Raw genomic sequence first — 21,868 nt, forward strand, 5'->3', positions numbered from 1 at the left:
GTTATGGAATTGTTAAAAAGTCCCTGTGGACATAGATGTGTGGCCATGTCACCGAGGGGTAGTGATCACAAAGCAGGCATGCTGTGCCTCTTCATTCATTTGTTCTCCCCCACTGCTAATATTGCTACCCCAAGTCTGTATCACATTTCTTAGCTGGCTGACCCTTTTTAACCCATTTACCTCCCCCCCCTACACCCCTCCCCTTCAGGGGCGGGCTGGGCCGGGAGGCAGGGGCCGCTCAGATTTTGCGCTTTTAGGGCCGGGGGGTAGGCCGGCCGGCCGCCCCCCAATGCAATTTCTTCTGATTTTTTTTCTGCGGCCGCATCTGATGTCATCAGATGCGGCCGCGTCAGCGCACAGGCGGCCGCATCACATGACAGGGGATGCCGCCGTGTCATCATTGACGCGGCCGCATCCCCTGTAATGAGATGCGGCCGCCTGTGTGCCCCCCTGCCTGCAGCATCCCAGCCCGCGCCTGCTCCCCTTACCCTAACACAGTTTTTCCAACCCTCTGTAACATATTCCCCCACTCGACTCTAGTATCACATTTCTTCCCTAAACCGCTCACCTTCTGCACAAATCCCGTGCATATTACTTACTTTTCCAGTGTTGAAGACAAGGTGGCTCCCAGGCAGCAACTTACTTTCACAAGATCATATCATGAGATTTTTTGATGTCTCATGGAGAGCTCCATGGTACAGTGACAGCCTTGCAGTGAAACAGTACTCATACTTGCCAGTTTGCTGAAGTTGGCTTCCGAGAGCCTGCCGGGGGAGGTGGGCGTGATGGGGATGGGGCTCCAAAATTCGCGTCATTTTGCCCCATCACTGTGACGTAATTACGCAAACGCGTCATTTGACAGTAGGGGGCGGGGCCAAACGCCGCGATTCCCGGTGAATCGTGGCGTTTTGGACCTAGTTCTGCCCCCCTTCACTAGGAAGTGGGCAGAATTCTGCCAGATGCGGGAGATTGCCACACTCTCCCGGGAGTCCATGAGATTCTCTTAAAATGCGGGAGTCTCCCAGACATTCCGGGAGAGTTGGCAAGTATGACAGTACTGATGATTCATTCAGATTCACTGCCAGACTGTCTGACCCCACTAACGAATTGCTAGCTTTCACTGCAGGAGTGGGGACTGCCCACAGCCACAGTGAGACATGGTGTAAAGCGGGACAGAACAGATATAGAGAGAGACTCAAGGCGCTACTGTAGCATTGCTCCCCCCCCCCCCTTCCTTATCTGTGCTGCTTTCTATGGGAACAAAAATGGCCTACAGGCCTCATGCAGCCACTGGTCCTGCATCTGTGCAGTAGTCTGAACTTTGACATCCCACTCACTCTTGGTTCACGTCAATACAAGATTACCCCCTTTGTAGATTTTTACAGGTGCAAATTTGCTCTTTTTTTGCTTTGTTTTTAAATCTAAATGAGGCATTATAGCTAGAAAATACACTATTGCTTACTCAACCAGCAATCTTAGATAAACTACAGTGGCCACATGCTCTTTGAAAATGGTAAAATAATTGCTTGGTTTCCACCTATCAATGAAGTTTGAACTAATCCCATCCCATCCAGGAGGTTATTCTTGTTTTATTCAACATACTATAATTACACAGGTCTGCGATTAAAAAGCTTTTTTAACAAATTTATGTGATACTTAAAGATTTTTGGCTTCTGAACATGAAAATGACTCCTGATTTTGCATATCACATCACACAACACGTTTTTCTGCAAAACGTGTATTTATGAATGTCATTTTTTTTCAAATTCTTTAAAATAATAAATGTATTCTGCCTACATTTATTATAAAACATTGTCTTAAATGAATGCATTCGGTAGAAAGTTGCAATTCAGTTCTCGTTATAAAACTTCCCTCCGCCCAGTGCCAGATTAAGGTCCACATGGGCCTGGAGCTGAAATTTACAAAGGGCATAAACCCCATACTGTCTAAAAGAACATTGCACACACAACAACTACAACTACAAGGTGAGCTGGCGTAGGTGGAACCAAATACAACAGACGCAACACAGTTTTGCCCTGTGCCGGCTCATTTTACCCCTGCCTACCTACACACAGTACATATACATTCATAGATTCTTCAAAAAGTAGCTGTTTTATTGCACAATGGCAACACATACGCGTCAATACCATTAGCACATTCAGTCTATCTTAAAGAAACATGAAAATTTGAAACCTGTTTTGGAACTGATTGGATAGGCAAGACACAACTGGTTAATATGTGGAGATCTTAAAATTTTATGCATGGTACTTGGCCAGCAACAAGGTTACACCAAATTCCCATGTTTTCTCTGTGATTGGGACCAGGGCTGCCAAGAGGAATTCAGGTGCTAAAAAAAAAATCAGAGGTGTGGTCATGCATTTGGGGGCATGGCAAATGTGCCATTGGGGCGTAGCTAACACATCAAAATCACTAGGCTCTCAATTCGCCGGAGCGTCACATATGTCCAAGCACTCCTGACTTTCAGGACATCTAGCACCAAAGTGTAGTATAGAAAGAATGCAGTGTGTACACAAAGAGTTCAGTCTTGGCCTGCACCTTACATTGGGCACAACACTCACCATAAATTGCCATTGTCCCTACTAGAATCACAACATTTCACATACTGTCCTGCTCTCTCCTACCTGTTTTTCTCACTTTCACCACCTGTGGCTGCATGTTTCTTTAGTTGTGGCTTGTCTGGATCCTGGAATGCTGGGGGCCCTATTTGGAAAAAAATGGTTACATTTAGATAATTCCAAACAACCCTGGCGTTAAATCAATACCACCCACGATTAATAATTAGGCCTTCCTCCAGCTCCAATATTACAATAATGTGCCCCTTCATCATCGCCATGCCTTATGATCACACTGCGCCCTCCATGCTGCTTTTGCCCCCTTGACCTAGCTCCCCTTCATCACACTATACTATGCTGCCCCCCTTTTTCAATCCCACTGTGCCATGCCTCCCCCCTTTTTAACCCCACTGCCATGCTGCCCCCCGTTTTTTAACCCCACTGTGACATGCACCCCCCTGTTTTTTAACCCCACTGTGCCAAGCTGCCCTGTTTTTTAACCCCACTGTGCCATCCCCCCCATTTTTTAACCCCACTGTGTCATGCCGCCTCCCGTTTTTAACCCCACTGTGCCATGCTGCACCCCGTTTTTTAACCCCACTGTGCCATGCCTCCCCCCTTTTTTAACCCCACTGTGCCATGTTGCCACCCGTTTTTTAACCCCACTGTGCCATGCTGACCCCTGTTTTTTAACCCCACTGTGCCATGCCTTAACCCCTGTTTTTTAACCCCTCTGTGCCATGCCTGCCCCCCATTTTTTAACCCCTCTGTGCCATGCTGCCCCCCTCTTTTTTTAACCCCTCTGTGCCATGCCCTGCCTCGTTTTTTAACCCCTCTGTGCCATGCCCCCCCTAGTTTTTTAACCCCTCTGTGCCATACCCCCCCTCGTCTTTAACCCCTCTGTCATGCTGTCCCCCCCCTGTGTTATAACCCTTCTGTGCCATGCCCCCGTTTTTAAACCCCTCTGTGCCATGCTGCCCCCCCATTTTTTAACCCCTCTGTGTCATGCTGCCCCCCCTGTTTTTTAACCCCTCTGTGCCATGGCCCCCCTCGTTTTTTAACCCCTCTTTGTCATGCTGTCCCCCTCTTGTTTTTTAACCCCTCTGGGCCCCCCCCCCCCATTTTCCTCCCTTCACTTACCTTTTCTTCTCTCTTCTTTCTTGGTCTTCTCTGCTCCTCTGTGCTCCATTGCTCCAGACTGACTGAATGCTGGGCGTGACCTGATGACGTCACACCCGCCATTCAGTCTGAATGGAGCACAGAGCAGCAGAGACGAGGGACGCCGGCGCCGCGATCACGTGAGTATGTTTTGTTTTTTTTAACTACCCTGCTCCCCCCACCAATGACCGAAGCCCCCACCCCACTGCAAAAAAAAAAAAAGGGAAAAATGTAGTTTTGAAAAAATAAATTTTTTTAAAAAAAAATCGTCGGCACAAGGGCCCGGGCCGGGCTCCCTGACATGCCCGGGCCTGGGTAATTAGTACCCGCCCCCCCCCCCTCTTGGCGGCCCTGATTGGGACACCAGAGCTAAAAATTTACATTGCCAATAAAACAATTGGCCAGCTTGAAAAAGTTTAGAAATTGGAAAAAATAATGTTGTCAAATCCAGTTTAGTAGATCCAAATAAAGTTTTACTTCCACCCAGTGGCGGATTCAGGGGGGGCAGTCGGGGAGATCGACCCCCCTAGCAGGGGCTTGCTGCTGGCGGCTGCACACTATGTGCAGGTCCGTTCGGCAGAGACAGGCAGGAAGAATGTGCTGCCCGGCTGCTCTGATTGTGCTTTAAAAACAATCAGAACGGCCGGGCAGCACACTCTCCCTGCCTGTCTCTGCCGAACAGACCTGCACATAGTGTGCAGCCGCAGGCAGCCTTAGCTGTCAAAAAGGGGGCGACCCCCCCTTCCCGCGCAGAATAAAATTCTAGATCCATCCCTGCTTCCACCTCCACATATAAAATTAGGACTGATGAAACAATTTGTAAAAGCACTGCCTAAAGATGGAGAAACTTTCAAATATCTTTGCACCAAATTCCCTAACATATCCGATGTTAAACTGAAGGAAGCATTTTTACAGACCCTGACATTAAAAAGTTAATAAAAGATGAACATTTCGGACGTGTAATGAACTTTGTAGAACTTTCGGCGTGGACTTCGTTCAAACAAGTGATTTCAAAATTTTTAGGCAATGTCAAGGATCCAAACTACAACGGAATTGTCAGGGAAATGCTTAATAGTTACAGAAACCTTATTGAGCATTTCCTGAATAATCTCGGAGACTACAGTGAAGAACAGGGTGAACGGTTCCACCAAAACGTTAAAGATGTAGAAAGAAGATCCCAGGGTCATTGGGACGTCAGCATGATGGCTGACTACTGCTGGATGATACACAGAGACGACACAGAAAAAACTTATAAGTGAAAAGTGACAAGACTAAGTTTGAAGACAAAAAAAACAAGATAGTAACAATTTTTTCAATAATTATGGTTTTGTTTCTATTACTGTTTGATTTTATTGTTATTTTATTATGTAATTAAGACATAAACAAATCTACACTTATTCGTATCTCACAATAAATATGTCAAGAACAATTAAACTTCTTTTTTTTTTAAAAAAAAATGTATGTAACTCCATTATAGGTAAATGTGATGTGGTATTTTTTTTATATATACTATTTATTGATGTACACAGGAGTATAATTAAGAATATAAAAAGTATTATTAAAAAAGCTTTCAATACCATACATTTTGCAGACCTGTGTTATTATTTATAATTAAGTATGTTATGATATTATTAAAAATAGGATTTATATACTTACGATAAATTTCTTTCTCTGATTCCTTCTGGGGGACACTGCTACCATGGTGTTGAGTGAAGGGAGGTAGGAGTTGGCACCTAACTAGTAAACTTAGAGCTACCGACAGACCCCTCCCCCTGCCAACCCCCTGAGTGCTTCAGTTTAATATCAAGCCCCAAAGAAGATAGGCCAGTCAACCAAGAACACACAGAAGAAGGGAGGGAACACAGTGCCCCCCAGAAGGAATCAGAGAAAGAGATTTATCGTAAGTATATAAATTCTATTTTCTCTTTCATCCATCTGGGGGACAATGCTACCATGGGGACTTTCTAAAGCAGCCCCCTTGAAGGGTGGGACCGCTCTGATAGCCCGGAAAGTAGAGCACTACGGCCAAAACTGGCGTCTGCCGATGCAAAGACATTGAATCTGTAATTTTTGTATGGACCAAGGACCAGGTGGCTGCTCTGCATAACTGATCCGCTGAGGCCCCATTTTGCACAGCCCAAGACGCCCCCACAGAACGGGTAGAATGGGCAACAATATGATCTGACACAGGACAGTCTAGCAATAGACTGCCTAAAAGCTGACCAACCACGTCTTGAAAAATCAAACAACACAAACAAGGAATCTATGCTGCGAATCTTAGAAGTCCTCTTTACATAAATTTGCAGTGCTCTGACCACATCCAAATGTTCCAATATTCCCGTTCCAGGTCCCTGAGAGTCTTCTGTGAACACTGGAACGACTATCTCCTGGTTAACCTGAAAACCAGAAACTTCCCTAGCAGGCACATGGGCAGCACAGTGGCTAAGTGGTTAGCACCTCTGCCTCACAGCGCTGGGGTCATGAGTTCAATTCCCGACCATGTCATGACCTTATCTGTGTGGAGTTTGTATGTTCTCCCTGTGTTTCCTCCAGGTGCTCCGGTTTCCTCCCACACTCCAAAAACATACTAGTAGGTTAATTGGCTGCGATCAAAAATTGACCCTAGTCTCTGTGTGTGTGTGTGTATGTATGTATGTTAGGGAATTTAGACTGTAAGCTCCAGTGGGGCAGGGACTGATGTGAATGAGTTCTCTGTACAGCGCTGCGGAATCAGTGGCGCTATATAAATAAATAAATGATAATGATGTACATTAGAACCGACGACCTCCGGCCCATCATGACCTGGATTGTTAAACGTTACAAGGAGTTTTCCTTGTCCACTGAAAGAAATAACCTCTGACAGATGACAATTCTCAGTTATTGCATACGAAGTGAAGCTACCCGCAGGTGAATATTCAGCCACCTGAGGAACAATACTGGCCTTAAAGACCCATCCCGTTTTTAGACCAAACAGAGGCTGGAGTAAAAACCCTGATTCTTTTGGTCTTCCGGAACTTTAATGATAACTCCCTGCGAAAAAAGCAAAGCGACACACTGAAGCATTGCTTGTCTTTTCTGTGGATAGCAGGATAAGCTGTTTACAACAAACCCACGAGGAGCTGGGCCCGTCAAGACCATCATGAAAACTGTTGTCATGATCCCACAAACCCAGCTGTCCCCCGATGACTCTGCCCCCTGATCCCTGAACAGCAGCAGACGTCCCCTCACACCTGCCGCTGCTAACAGTGGAGGGTGGGAGTCATGCTGCCGGATTATCCGGAATCTTGGAAGAGGGATGGCCTGAGGAGGAGGAGGAAGAAAACCTTCCTCAGAGAGAGTCTCTCCTGCTTCCAGACAATCTGGACCTACTTGTTTGGTCTCTGCCAGACGAATTCCCCTGAAAGGGCTGTCTGAAAGAACTAAACTTAGGGAGTCCTATATCTTGGAGTATTTTCTGGCTAAAAAGTACTTTTGCCACCTGTGGCCTGAGAAATCATGGAATTCAATTCTGGCCCAAATTACACTCTGCTGGAAAAAGGGAGAGTCTAGAGACTTCTTAGATACAGAGTCCTCATCCCACAACCTCAGCCATATGGCCCGTCTAGCTGCCACCGCCGTTGCAGAAATAGCAGAGAAAATAGAAGCTGAGTTCTGAACAGCTTCATACACATACCCTGCAGCCTCTTTAAGATGCAGAGCCAGCGGAAGCAACTCAGAATCCTGTAAAGCAGACGCTAACTGGTCAGCCCATGCTTCCATCGCTTTGGCCACCCATGCTGATGAAAATGCTGGTCTGAAATTTGTTCCCGCTGCTGTAAAGATGGTCTTTAGGAACGCCTCTAACTTACGGTCAGTCGGGTCCAGCAATGAAGCTGTTCCTGGAACAGGCAGCGTAGTCTGGTGAGCTAACCGCGCCACAGGAGTATCAGCTCTTGGAACCTGTTCCCAACGAGCTATATCCTCCTCCTGCAGAGGATATAATGACAAATACCTTCTTGGAACAGTAAACTTTTTGTCTGGTTGTTTCCAAGATGCTTCTGCAATGTCTCTTAATTCAGCAGAAGGAGGAAACCTAACCACCTGTGTGGTAGCCTTCTTAAAAAGACTCCGATCAGTAGATCTAATCTCATCCAATTGCAGGAACCCCAAGGTCTGACGCACTGCTATTACCAGGTCATCAATACCCTGAGATCTAGGTGACTCCTCCAAATCCGCCTGAGCAGAATCTGAGTCCTCCACAACTTCCCCCTCCTCTTCTGAAGATCTCTCCGAATCAGAGAGTGTCAAAAGAGGATTGGCTGATCTATGTCTTTTATTTTTAGGTAACTGTCTCGGCTTTTCTAAAAATCGGTTTAACCGATCTAGACCCTTAACCAAAGAAGCAGACCACGTCGGCTCACCCATAAGGGGTGTCTGACACGGCACAGCAGAGGCATGACCAACCAGTCCTAACGTAACTGACTCGCCACTCCCTGCAGCTACCCCCGAATTAAGAGGGACTAATGTTCCAGAGGTTGAAGGGAGAACTGCTGTAACCGCTGGAATTTCTGAGGGCTTAGAAAGCAGTTGTACCAACGCACCAACCCCCTGCGTCAGGGCAGTCGCCCACGCTGGAGTTACTGTGAAAATTAAGGCAGTGTCTTGAGATTGTGCCGCCACAACAGCCCCAGCGCAGTCAGAACAGAGCGCCCCCGGGTCCAGTTGTTCACTAGGCAATTTAGTATTACACTTAGAACAAGTATAATATTGGCTTTTGGTACTTTCCCTTATCAGACATTTTAAAAGTACAGTACAGCCAATAGCAACCAGCACACACACAAGAATAATCAGAAGATACTAACTAATCTATGACTATGTCAAAAGATAGTATCCCTGACCAATTGCCAGGTGCGGGCTGGCAAATTTAAGCCCGGGGGGGCGCACAGGCAGCCGCATCACGTGACACGCGATGCTGCCGCGTAATTGATGACGCGGCCGCATCGTGTGTCATGTGATGTGGCCGAAGAAAATAAATAAGAAATATTGCATCAGAGAGGGGGGGAGGGCCCGGCCCTAACAGCGGTTGGACTGAGCGGCCCCCTGCCCCCGGCCCACCCCTGCCAATTGCTATATGTGAGAGCAGAGTATCTAACAATATACAATGTCCCACTATATAGATGAGCCCACCGATATTCTCATACAGCCTATCTAAATATATATAGGGAGTATATAGCAGAATATATGTTACCTAGCTTCCTATGGCAGGACCAAGTAACTTGAGGAAGAAGCCTGTCAGCTCTGCGATGCCTGGAAGCCAGTGACCGCATGCCTTCGTTCCTGGGCAGATTTGGCGCTCCAGGACTGTTCCATTGTTCCCAAATCGACGGGAGTGTCCCACAGAATAGATGAAAGAGAAAGAATAGTTAAATGTTTCATTATGATGTATAGCATAGGTAATGTAAAGTATATCTGTCACCTATACAAAGTACACATTGGGTCAGATTCATTAAGGAAGTTAGACAAGAAATTGAGCAAGTTTTCTTACTTAAGTTTTCTGGACAAACCAGTGAGATCACTGAGACACTTTATGACCAATTTTCATGAGGCAATGGTTTGCAGTGAATTTATCAGCTGCATTCTCAAGAATTGTACCTGTGGAGGCATCCATTATGTTCATCCCACAAAATTGATGCCTCCACAGCAGTAGTTACTGCTTAACCTGAAAAAAGTACTGACCTTTCAGTCTGTGTTTTACTATTGTTAAACGTTCTTCCCGGTCAGGTGGTAAACCTACTTACACGCAGTGAAAGAAACCATTTTGTGTGTGAGCAAAACCTATAACTTTGTGTCCCATGCCTCAATGATGTCGCTAATTCCTAATGAATTTATAGACTAAATATTGGTTCTCTGACATCCATGCAGGACGTGTCCTCACCAAAGTGACAGATGATATTATTATTATTATTACTATTATTATTATTATTATTAATTTATAAGGCCCCACTAGGTGTCCGCGGCGCCGTACAGGGACAAACGAAATAACAATACGAGGAGAGATGGCACAGAACAGTAAACAATAATCACAGTAACTCAGTGAGCTCAAGGCACAGCTAGAGGGGTGGGGGAAGGTCAGCCAACAATGGCACCAAGGAGGGAGGGCACGGATGAGAGGGAGACCCCCAGGGGAAGAGGAGGAAGCGAGAGGGGATGGGGGAAGAGGGTCCTCAAGGAGTAAGGCTAGGTAGCAGGCGAGCAGAGTTAAAAGTGGTGAAGACAGGAGAAGAGAAGACCCTGCTTGAAGGAGCGTACAATCTAAGGGGAGGGGAAGACTGACAGAGAGACACAGGGGAGAGAGGGAGAGAAGGAGGAACGGAGGATAAGGATAGGGGAAGGGGAATGAGGGGGAAGAGTCAGAAGAAAAGGTAGGAAGTTAAGTGGTAGACTGGAAAGCTTTAAGAAAAAGGTGGGTTTTTAGACACCGTTTGAAACTGGACAGATCAGGATGTGCTCTTACCTGTGCTCAATTCCATCCTGATGGACTCATTTTTGGAACTGGGACCATGGACTCTCAAATTAAGATCTGGGATTTAAAGGAACGATCTAATGTGCCTAACTTTTCTGGTCATTCTGGTCCTGTATCTTGTGTGGCGTTCTCAGAAAATGGTTACTATTTGGCAACTGAAGCTGACGACTCCAGTGTCAAATTGTGGAACTTGCGGAAACTAAAGAAAACATTACAAACTGCAGAAAGAAAGAGAAAACAGGTCCAAAAAAGCGTGCTTTTGAGGAGTGCACACATTACCATTCACAACAGTCATTTTTATATTAAGTAGTTTGGTACAACATTGGTTTAGAAGGTTCACTGATCATGGAAAGAGATCACAAGCTTTTTCAAGCAATGCCTGAAATGTTAGACTGCTTCCAGGAATGACCCGTATAAAATATCAGACATGATGCAATAGGAGTTACATCTAATAATAATTAGGGCGCTTAGTTATATTATCCCTGCAGAGCAATAAATCATTCTGCATTTCTCCCAGAGGACTCTATACTTGGCAAGTTAGGACTGGCTGAAAAGATGTAGCAGGTTCCTCCTGGTTTGCAGTCGGGTAACTGCGATTAACAGATCACAGACAATATGTCACTTGAAATGTTTCTACATAAAATAGCTGGGAGTAGTGATACTTACGCTCTTCTGATTTCTAAGCAAGGGTGACAGGTAGTCTGTTTGTGAGATGGCCAGTCGTCATGTCAGCAGTACATTGGGCATGCCACACTATATCACATCTAGAGTACCTAGAGGAGCCTGGCTGGAAAGGGATCACACTATGCCATTCTGCAACATCAACAGTTAAGATATAGGATTGATCATTTGGTTCAGAACTGTGATGTGACAGGCTGCTATGAGGTACATGGAGAAAGACTGTACTCTAAAAAGTCAAAAAATATATACCATTTTTTCTGATGAGAGCTACACTTAGCATATAAAAGAAGTGGTATGTCACGAACACGCTCCCAGCTGCCGTGACTTTGGGGTGTTTGCTATATGAGGTCACACAATTCCAGCCCGCAGTCTCTCTTTACCTATCACACAGGTTATAGACCTACTGAATCGCCCCCAAACAGCACTCCCACCTCACACACTTCAGGTTTGCCACCACCTATTGAATATGGGCAATAGGACCCCAATATACTGTCCCACACTGGCACACAGGCTTCTAGCTATCCACAGACTAGCAATACCCACACCAGCAAGCAAAGGGTTAACTCCTCACACATCCAGACTGTTACACAAATGTAAATACAAGCACACACAGCTTGCTAATCAAATGTATCAACAAATCACACACTGGCATTCCAAGGGTTAAGTTGGTCGAGCAATCTCTTCTTAACAGGCTAATGGATTCGTTAAAGTATCAAGGACACAACATATTAAATATATAGATTTAATATACAAAAGTACAGGGCATACAGAAAAAAATAATGAATAACAATTAATAGATTAACATAACAAGCAAAACAGTTTAAAATAAAAGGGGTTACATTCAGAGTAGCACTTACTTGAGTTGCATAATCTGTGCCATGGGAAATTGGCTAGGAAGATGGACAGCTTATCAATGTGACTTGATTTCCCCAAAAAGTCTGACACCTTGTCCATTCAAAACACAGGTTTTTAAGCAAACTCAAATGGGATGGCATTCACAAGGGCAGTGTGAATGCTAATGTGACACACCTTTTCCAAATATATGTGATTTTAGCTGTTCACGGATACCACCTATACCTGTCATTCACAACCCTGGAGTGATTTCTGCTCCTCAGTATGAAGTGTCACCCAGATTTCCCAAAATATGAACTATGAAGACATTTTTCCTTTGAAGCTCATAATTCTATATGTCTGTATAAGCCTGCAAAATGCTGCCTTAGGCTGCAAGGATGTCCAGCTGTGACCAGCCCCACAAAGTCTACTCAGGAGTCCAAGACTAACAGCGAAGAGCTCTTTGAAGCTGCTACAGGTGACATGGTTATCTTCTCACACTGGGATGTGCAAAGCCATCAAATACATTTACATCAGACTCTCTGTCTTCACATTTTACACTTTAACAGCTCAATTTGTCCATGGATTCATTTGATATAACTTATTTACACTGCAGTTATGATTTATCCCTTATAAATAACTGCAAGCTCTCTATGGTCACGACATGGTACTATTCTCTTGCATACATAATGAATAAGAAGAGATACTGAGAATTACATTCAGCATACAGAACAAAAATATTGTCACAAGCAGCACTGCCTCCCACATGATCATTGCACTCATCTCCTGAAATACTTATATGCAGCTATAATCACACTGAAGATCTAATTTGCTATGCTGTGATCATTCTGGTGATGTGACTGGCAACAGGTTGTTCTATCCTTCCCAGTTCTAAACCGAGATCATCCAAGAGAAGCAGAAAATTGGATGGCATCACACTGTCATTTTGCAACATCAATAGTTAAGGTATAGGACTAATCATTTAGTTCTGGACTGTCATGTGACAGGCTGTTGTGAGGTACGTGGAGAACAGTGGCAGAACTACCATTGGTGCAGCAGGTGAGGTGCATTGGGGCCCATGGAGATAATGGGGCCCGCTGCACGGGGAACTAGCAAGCTGTGGGCCCGGGTTCCCTCCTCTCCCCTTCCTTGCATTGGGGCCCACAGCTCGCTAGTTCAGCCTAATATACCAACATATCTTTTTCAGATGAGAATTACACCCAGCATACAAAAAAATACTATACTCTTGTCCATGTATAATGAGTAAGAATTGATAATAAAAGTTATATAATGGGAAAGTAATACATACAGATCTTGAGAATTCCATCCTGCTTACAAAATAAATAGTAGTATACAGCTGACTAGCACACAATAAAAACTGATAATTGCATATAGACTGAGTGAAGTTATAAAGTGTTTTTCCTCAGTATTAAAAGTCAAATAGCACTCGATAAACTAGTACCAAACATCTTAACCATTAACTAATAAAAAAATCTGTCCTATCTTTCAATCACAGTTGCCTATTCTCCCGGAATATTGGGAGATCTCCTGGGAGGAAGGCTAATGTCTGGCATGCCTACTACTGTACTACAACTAAATGGCCACTGCTTTCATATGTGGGGACAGGTGTTATATATTTATTATATAGTATTTTCAACTAGTGATTCCGCTAGATAACTGACATATTTAGCACATAATAGCTTTTAACTTTATCATTTTCTCCTCCGGGAGATTCTAGAGGGAAGGTGAATTGCAATTACAGAATGGGTCATGGTACTGCGAAGCACGTTATAGAGACCTGCCTCTTGCAGGCTGCAAGAGAACTGCCTGTTCATCCTGGAATCTGGATAACCTACCTGGAATTCGGGAGTCTCCCAGATATTCCAGGAGAGTAGACAAGTATGGTTTAGCAATTTGAAGGTCAGTAGTACAAGAAAATGGCTGAACAGTTGTAGTCATTGCCTATACACAGAGTAGAAGTGTGTGGGTTTACTTGCATTCCTGTGCTTGTGGAGACATTAACCTGTTTACACCAAGACTGTGGGGATCTAAAATATTAGGTCGTCACAAAGCTTTCCAAGGCTAATCAATGCGGGGGACCTTACTGATATGCTTGGCATAAAAATCTGGCATGTTCATGTGAGTCACATTTGTTGTATCAAACGTGTGCATGTGTCTCATGTGGAGGGGAGAGTGTGTGTGCGTGCGCCACCACTAGAGGTCATATGTAAGCAGGCATGTGCAGCATTCCCGCACTTTTTACACTCGACGGGGAAAAAAGACACGGTCCCATCTTTCTTCTGCTGAAAATAAAGTGGGGACAGTGGAGCATAACAGAGCCCACCGGAGGATCAAATTAGAGCCCGGAGAGCAGTGTAAATGAGTATGCCCCTGATAATTTGGAGGACGGTGGTTCAGAAACCAGTGGTGATGCCCCATTACCTGCCTGTGGAGCAACCTGCGGACAGTGGTGTTTTAAACACAGAGGGTCGGAAGGCAGCACAGTGTCTATCCAAATTCTATCCAGAAACAGTGATGGCTCCACGGCATATAACAAAAGCAATACTGCCTGTACTGTGAGTAGCCCCTCTCAAAAATAGTCCAGTATATGGAGCATGTTTACCACAATTAGACTGAAGTAGTCTGGGTCATGAAATTCACCAAGCACTTGAAAGAAAGGTGCATGCAATTGGCACATCTTCGCAATAGGGGCAACCTATGGCGACACATGAAGAGATGTAAGCAAAACTGGAGGGGCAGCAAGCCCACGCCTGGCAAGAACAGAGTCCAGTCACTGTGCGCCTTTGCTCAGCCTGTTCCACCTGACATCAGTGGTGGCTTTTGGAAGCTCTTGAGTGACATAACTCCAAACGAGATCTTACTCACAGTCATAAATGACAGATGCATCATGCAGATGGGGCTGTACCTCTTCAACCGGTTTGGATCAGATGTTGGCAGGCACGAGTACATCCATCAGAAGCTTAGTGATATGGGCAGGCTACTGCTACAGACCAGAAGGGCTACCCCTTTGGAGAGGATGGAAGACTTTACCTTCCCATCAAACTTTCTGCATGTAGTAGATGTTGTGAAGTTGGTAGTTAGCTATGACGAGGAGACAAGTACATTTAAAACACCCTCGTTGGCACTCAAGGTTGAGCACATTCTGCAATAGATAGCAATCATTGTGGAGTGCCGTGCCATGATGAAGGGCTGCACTGCTGTGGTTGACCGGGGAACTCGTTAGACTCCTTGCCCCTGGTCTGCCTGCGTCAGTTAGGTTTAGCACAGGTCTTTCAGCGGCAGAGCGTAACAGAAACACAGTAGTGCCCCCAATTCATATTATGCCACCCAGTAGTGCCTCCAATTCAGAATACACCACACAATAGTGTCATCCAAATCATATTATGCAACAATAGTGCACCAAAAATAATTTACACCGTACAATAGTGCCCCCAAATCATGTTATGCCAAACAGTAGTGCCATGAGTTCAAGAAAGTAATCAACAACACATTGCACATGAGAAAATACATTAACATATCTGATTATGGCATCTAATAAGCAGTGATCTGGTCTAATATTGGGCGTGCAGGGCAAAGAGGGAGCCACAGCTGTCAGTTCAGACAAGCAGTGTTGTGAGATGTGCGCACCTGCCGGAAACCGGGGACAGAGGTTAGATGGAACAGAAACGAGGGGGGAACGGTTTGCGGTGCATGTTGTAAGGTGGCTGGTTCTAGGGGAGAAGCCAGTCAACAGGAAGCCAATCAATGGCCCCATTAGCTCAGGTGCATAGATTGCCGGCATGGCAGATAGAAAATAATGAACAATCCAGGCCAAAATTGATTTTTTTTCTGACCGACCGGGTGACATATGGGCTGCCCCACATCTAAGCCTGCCCCTCCTAAATCGATACTCAATGCTGCTGCCCGCCGCTCTATCTCAACTGTCTCTCTCCACCAGTTGCTACATTGAATACCATGGCCTACAGAAATAAATTTAAACTTCTCACCTTCAAAGCTCTCAATCAATCCTCAATCCCCCACATCTCCAACCTCATCTCTATCTACACTCCTCGCTGCCCCCTCTGCTCTGTCAATGACCGCTGCCTCACTATTTCACTGATCACCTCTTTCCACTCCCGCCTCCAGAACTTTGTCCGGGCTGCTCCCCAGCTGTGGAACGATTTCCGATGCTCCATCTGGTTGACCTCTACTCTAAAAGGCTTCAAGCATGCCCTTAAGATTCATTTCTTTATTCAACTATCAGCCTTCCTCCCAACTCCCTTGTCCTGGCTTTCACCCCCACTCCCCCAGTCGATACTACTCTATTTGTGTCTCCCCCTTTCCTTTTAGGATGTAAGCTCTCACAAGCAGAGCCCTCCTTCCTTGTGTTCCTACCCCAATTATAAATCTGTCCCTACATTTTAAATTAACCTCCCCTCCAACACAACATGGTTTTGCCCAGGTGCAAAGTTGCTCCTCTTTTATACTTTACTTTCCTTAATGACTCTGGCACATAGACTCTAACTAACCCTTCTGAACTAGACTTAACAAATCCCCATACCTGGGGGTGTGAGCCCTGGGGCTTTTAGGGTGGGAATTGGGCCGGAGGAGGCTCCTTTCTTCATTATCTACTTCCTTTTACCCCTTCTTTGTTCTATTGATCCCCCAATATAAATTTGTACAGTCATAAAACAAAAAGTACTGTACAGTTGTGAACCTGATATATGTATTCGATGTACCTTTGAAGTTGTACCTTTCACTTCTGTACTATGGAAAATAAAATAAATGTGTGTTTATTGCTTGGAAAAAAATAAATTTTTGGGTCCTGACCCATAAGATAAGATCACCTGTAATATACAAAACTAAATGCTGTGGAAATATGGGAATAGATCCTAAATACACTCATGTAAGGCCAGGCTGCTTATAAAGTGGCCCCTAACAAGGCGATTGTGACACAGAGTAATCTCCCTACAGTGGTGGGGGGACTCATAAACCAATATGGTAAAGGGGTTAGAAAATGTACAGGCTAAATATACATTAAGGGTAATTTTACTTAATATATAGCAGGCTTTATAATGGTCAGCTTAGGAGGACCAATTTACCATTTTCTATGATGTTTCTAATTAAGATTAGATTCCTATCTTGATGACAAAATCCAATACTTGGAAAAGTGCAGACTGTGCAAGCTCCCCAGACACACCGGTATCACTATGGAAGCAATGGTGCTGGGTTTGATTTCTGCAGTGGTGGAGAAATCTGATAGGCTTGTGAAAGTAGGACAACACATTAAGAGCTAGGTCTAAAGTGTACTGTGTGCTTTCTCGCAGGTAACATTAGAGTAGGAAATTCATCAATAATGCACCTTAACACAAAGGATGAACTCAATGAGCTTAGAATAAGGGCTGCATCCACAGCCTCACACTGGAAGTGGTGTAAAGTGGTGGACGATAGTGTAGTCTAAACATGGATAGAAGGTCAGGGCCAGCAGTAGAATCTGGCAGAAAAGGCAGCAGCTTTGGCTGCAAAGAGCCTTGGGGCACAGAACCAGTGCTGAATACTCTATTTTTATTTTCCTCTACTTGTTCAAAAAAGCAGCACAAGGACTAAATCCACTGAGTGACAGCAATGAAAACTGATACACAGATTACAATGCAAAAAAGTTGTTGTACCCTACAGCAACCAATGTAATACTGTCATCTTTTCTCCTAAAGGTAGAAAATTAAAGCAAACATTTAATTGGTTGCTAACGGTCACAGCACCAATAGTTCAATTACATGGTGGGGATCCTCAGTGCTACCACCTTTTGCTACTTGGTTGTGCAGCTTTAAAGATGACACTAAACTTAAAACAAATTCCATTTCTTAATAATAATAATAAGCTGGAAATTGTGAAAAGTAGTTGGAGCATCAGTGCAGAGTAGCAGTGTGGAGTAATGCGGAGCCTAAACGTGGAGCAGCCTGGAGCTGAGAGTTTGCCATGGGTCTGGAATCGGAGCTGGCCAAACTGGAGCACTTCCAACTTCATTCAGATTAAAATGCAATTTCAAAGGCATAAGATGATAGTTGGAAGGACACTGTAGTGTAGGAAGGTCCATGTATACAGTATGTGTTGCATAGGTGCACCTGCATCGGAGGAATGTGCCTCTGGAATTTTTTTGGGCAACAATTTTATATATAGGCATATATATCTTACAAGTTAACCCGTGCATGATACTCATGCATTCTAGTCAAATCAAGCTACTTAAGGTCTTAAAAAGGTTCTTAGCATGCATTTGGGACTAGCCCAGGCCTCCTCAGGGGAAGAGTGTTACTTCCCGACGCAAGCGCCCTTTTTAATGTGTGTTCATGAGGTAAAATTACCTCACGAAGATGAGTTTGAGCCCTCAACTTAGCCTTTACTACCCCTCCCACGGGGGGAAGGGGGATGATGGAAGTTAACTGACTTCACTATTCTAATTTTTTTGTCAAATAATGTCAGTATACCAAATTTCAGGTCAATTGGATGAGCCCTTTCTGAGAAAATAGTTTTTTCCACACAGACACACACACACACTAACACACGCCGCTAGGCTTTTAATTTTATACAAGTTAACCCGTGCATGATACTCATGCATTCTAGTCAAATCAAGCTACTTAAGGTGTTAAAAAGGTTCTTGTCATGCATTTGGGCCATAGCCCAGGCCTCCTCAGGGGAAGAGCGTTACTTCCCGACGTAAGCGCCCTTTTTTAACGTGGTTTTGTCCACATGTCACCACCTCATCATTCTTCTCCATCACCTCATCCTTCATTTTCATCGCCACATCTATCCAGATGTCTTTCCAGACACAGGGATCTCTCTCAGCGGTCCTGAGTATCACACTCCTCTCACTCTGTCACCCCTGGCAACCACCAACCACTCCCCACTGTCACCCCCGGCAACCACCAACCACTCCCAACTGTCACTTCTCCTTCAAGAAATATATATATATTTTTTTTAAATCTTTATAAACACTTTTTACAATTAACAAATTAAATTAACAAATTAAAAACATCTTAGTATACTAAATTTCAGCCCTTTCTGAATTTTTTTTCCACACACACTAAGAATTTAGTAGTTCAGTGTATAACTCCGCCCAGCAGGTGGCGCTGCAGCTTGGTTTTATTTTTTCCACACACACACACACAGACAGACTAACACACGCCACTAGGCATTTATATTATAGATATTAGATAATGCTAAGAATTTAGTAGGTCAGTGTAGTATATAACTCCGCCCAGCAGGTGGCGCTGCAGCTTGAGCACTCTGTCACCCGGTAGATTTTTCCACACACAGACTAACACACGCCGCTAGACTTTTATATTATAGATTGCCCTGTGCTTTTACCTTATTGCCTTTTTTTTTTTAGTCCTTCACTTAATTTTTTGTACAGTTTGATTCAACTCTGGTTGCCTATTGATGCTCACTACCTCTAGATCCACATTCTGTCCTCCCTTTCTCTCTCTGACACCCTGATTCTTTTCCCTCCCCTCCTTTTTCCCTTCTTTACCCATTTTTCCTTTCTCCTCTCCCGCTCTCTCACCATGCCTCCTCACTCCTGTCCTATACCCACCCTCTCCCCTAGCCCCACTTTCTGCCCAAATTTTAAGTCCCTCCCCACCCAAAGCTCTAACAATCCCACTAACCTCATCCAAATCTCCCGCCTGCCCTTCCTCCCCTTCTCCTGTGCCCTCTGAAACTCCAGATCTGTCCTTAATAAACTGCTTGCTATTCATGACCTCTTCATCTTCAACTCTCTTAACCTTCTTACAAGCACTGAAACCTGACTCTTGTCTACTGACACTGCCTACCCTGCCACTCTCTTCCATGGAGCCCTCTCCTTCACCCACTCCAACAGACTGGATGACCGTTCAAGAGGTGGTGTGGGCCTTCTCCTATCCCCTAACTGTATTTTTCGGGTCATTCCCACTGTGCCTTTCCTCTCTGCGGAAACCTTGTGGCACCATATAAATAAAGAATAATAAAATATATTAAATATATGTTCCCATTCATATTAATATATGAAAACACGTGGATTGGGGCATGATTGGTCAGATCTGTGGTGTTTTCTGGTCGGGTCTTGCAGTGTGGCTAATGTGTCCTGATAGTAATTTAAAAAATTAAAAAATAACAAAAATTGTGAATGGTTCAGGTGATAAGTGGAGAATCGTAATGTACAATTTAAGCAATAATGTAACTATTCCAACAAAATCTCTCTCTCTTCCAATAACCAGTGTAACCACTGGTGTCCTTTCCTTGAGATCCATCATAAGCGCTGGGAAGCCAAGGAATGGGAACATTTTGGCTCCTATATGTTCAATGCTACAGTGAAAAGCCATCATAAAAACAAGCGAAGGGGTTGCAGCTTTTATCCTAGGTGCAAGACATGTAAATGGCTCATAATGCAGTTACATCATCAACAAAAATATAATAAATACTTCCCATAAGTCCTGATTTTTGGAAGTCAAAGCATCATGGTTTACTGTAGAGAAGGGTGCAGTTTCACTGGAAATGGACATGGCATTGGCTGATTGCTATACCTCTCAACATTTTAATTAGCAAAATTGACACCCACGAACCACGAAAATCATACTCAATCCATGCCCATCAAGACCAATTCACATACACATGTATGAAGCCCCACCCACTTTTCAATGTACCACCCGTTTTGGGACTGTTAGAAGATATGATCTAGCCATTTCTCATGCAATGGAAAAAACTACGGGGAACTCTACGGACCTGAGTCATTAAGGCACATTTATTGAGGAGCAACCTGTGTTCAGTGTAAAATAACTGCATACTCCCAATGTCAACAAGGCACGGATCGTTACATACATTGCTTGATGACTTCGGTAGTAACACCACCTGTCTATGTAATTCATGCGTCTGCTAGGTACTTGTCTTACCTATGTACATTAGAGTGCGCTATGCATTTAAGTGGGAAGTCTGTTAGGAAGAGGGAGCTAGTTTATCATTGTCTATCTTTTATAAAGTCTGGGTTCAACAGACGAAACAAGTCAGATATTTTACACTGGGATCACTGCTTCAGTTATCTAATGTTGGACTCATTTTATATTTACACTGGTACCAGCTTTCCCCCCACAGAATTTATGTGCCTTAATTGATCTAATTGGAACTTGGTACCAATGCTAAAATCCCTACAGTTTTTTGCATGTGAATACCTACTCACCTTTGCTAGTACTAACGTCACTGACGGCGGGGAAACATACTTCTGTGCTTTTGGGTAATGTTCTCCAAAGGTTGTGTACAGAGCACCCGGACGGAGTCATAAGTTGGAGCTGCAGCATTGGAAGACAATTAAGTGAGCTAAATAATTTTCTATGCAAGTCCTTTGCCAGTGACATTCCATCAGGATCTGGATGCGGAATACCATTAATATACCAGCATTACTTTGATCGCTATATATCTTTCAATTTATGGGCCGATTTGCTGGATATCTTGGTGGGATTTTATTGTTATTTCTATTGTGATTATATCTTTATATGAACTTTCATATATTTATTAGCATATATATATATATATATATATATATATATATATATATATACTGTAGAAATCACCAAATAATGAATCCTTGGTCCAGGTATTCTCAAGCAGTAGCTGTTTTTTTTGCAGCATAACATAGCACATCTCCAACATAAATACTCCATGGCTTCCTGACACACTATCTAAGCCCACAATCCCTGACTATTGTCCGTCCACTTGTCAACATAGGAAGCCCCGCCTACCAGATTCCACAATCCTTTTATACACATATACACACATCAATCACACCCATGTTGTGCACCTGTGCGTCTTTGTGCTGTGGGAAAGACTAAGTGGAAATTTACCCCTGTCTGCAGGCTGTACCTGCAAACTCTCTGGGATTTTACCTTTCCCTATGCAGGAAAGGTGTGGCAAATAACCCTTTTTGCCACATGCCCTTCCCCTTAGCTTTGCCATACTTCGCAAAAAGAGGATACTTTTCTTGGCAAAAACTTCCTTTTTGCCACCTCCCTTTTCTCTGGCTTCGCTAAATCAGGCGAATCAGCCGACCTGGGGAGTGCATCTCTCTGTGACAGGGCATCAGCAGAGTCCCTGGCCTATG

The sequence above is a fragment of the Mixophyes fleayi genome, chromosome 6 (assembly GCF_038048845.1).
Source record: "Mixophyes fleayi isolate aMixFle1 chromosome 6, aMixFle1.hap1, whole genome shotgun sequence".
Classification (NCBI taxonomy): Eukaryota; Metazoa; Chordata; class Amphibia; order Anura; family Limnodynastidae; genus Mixophyes; species Mixophyes fleayi.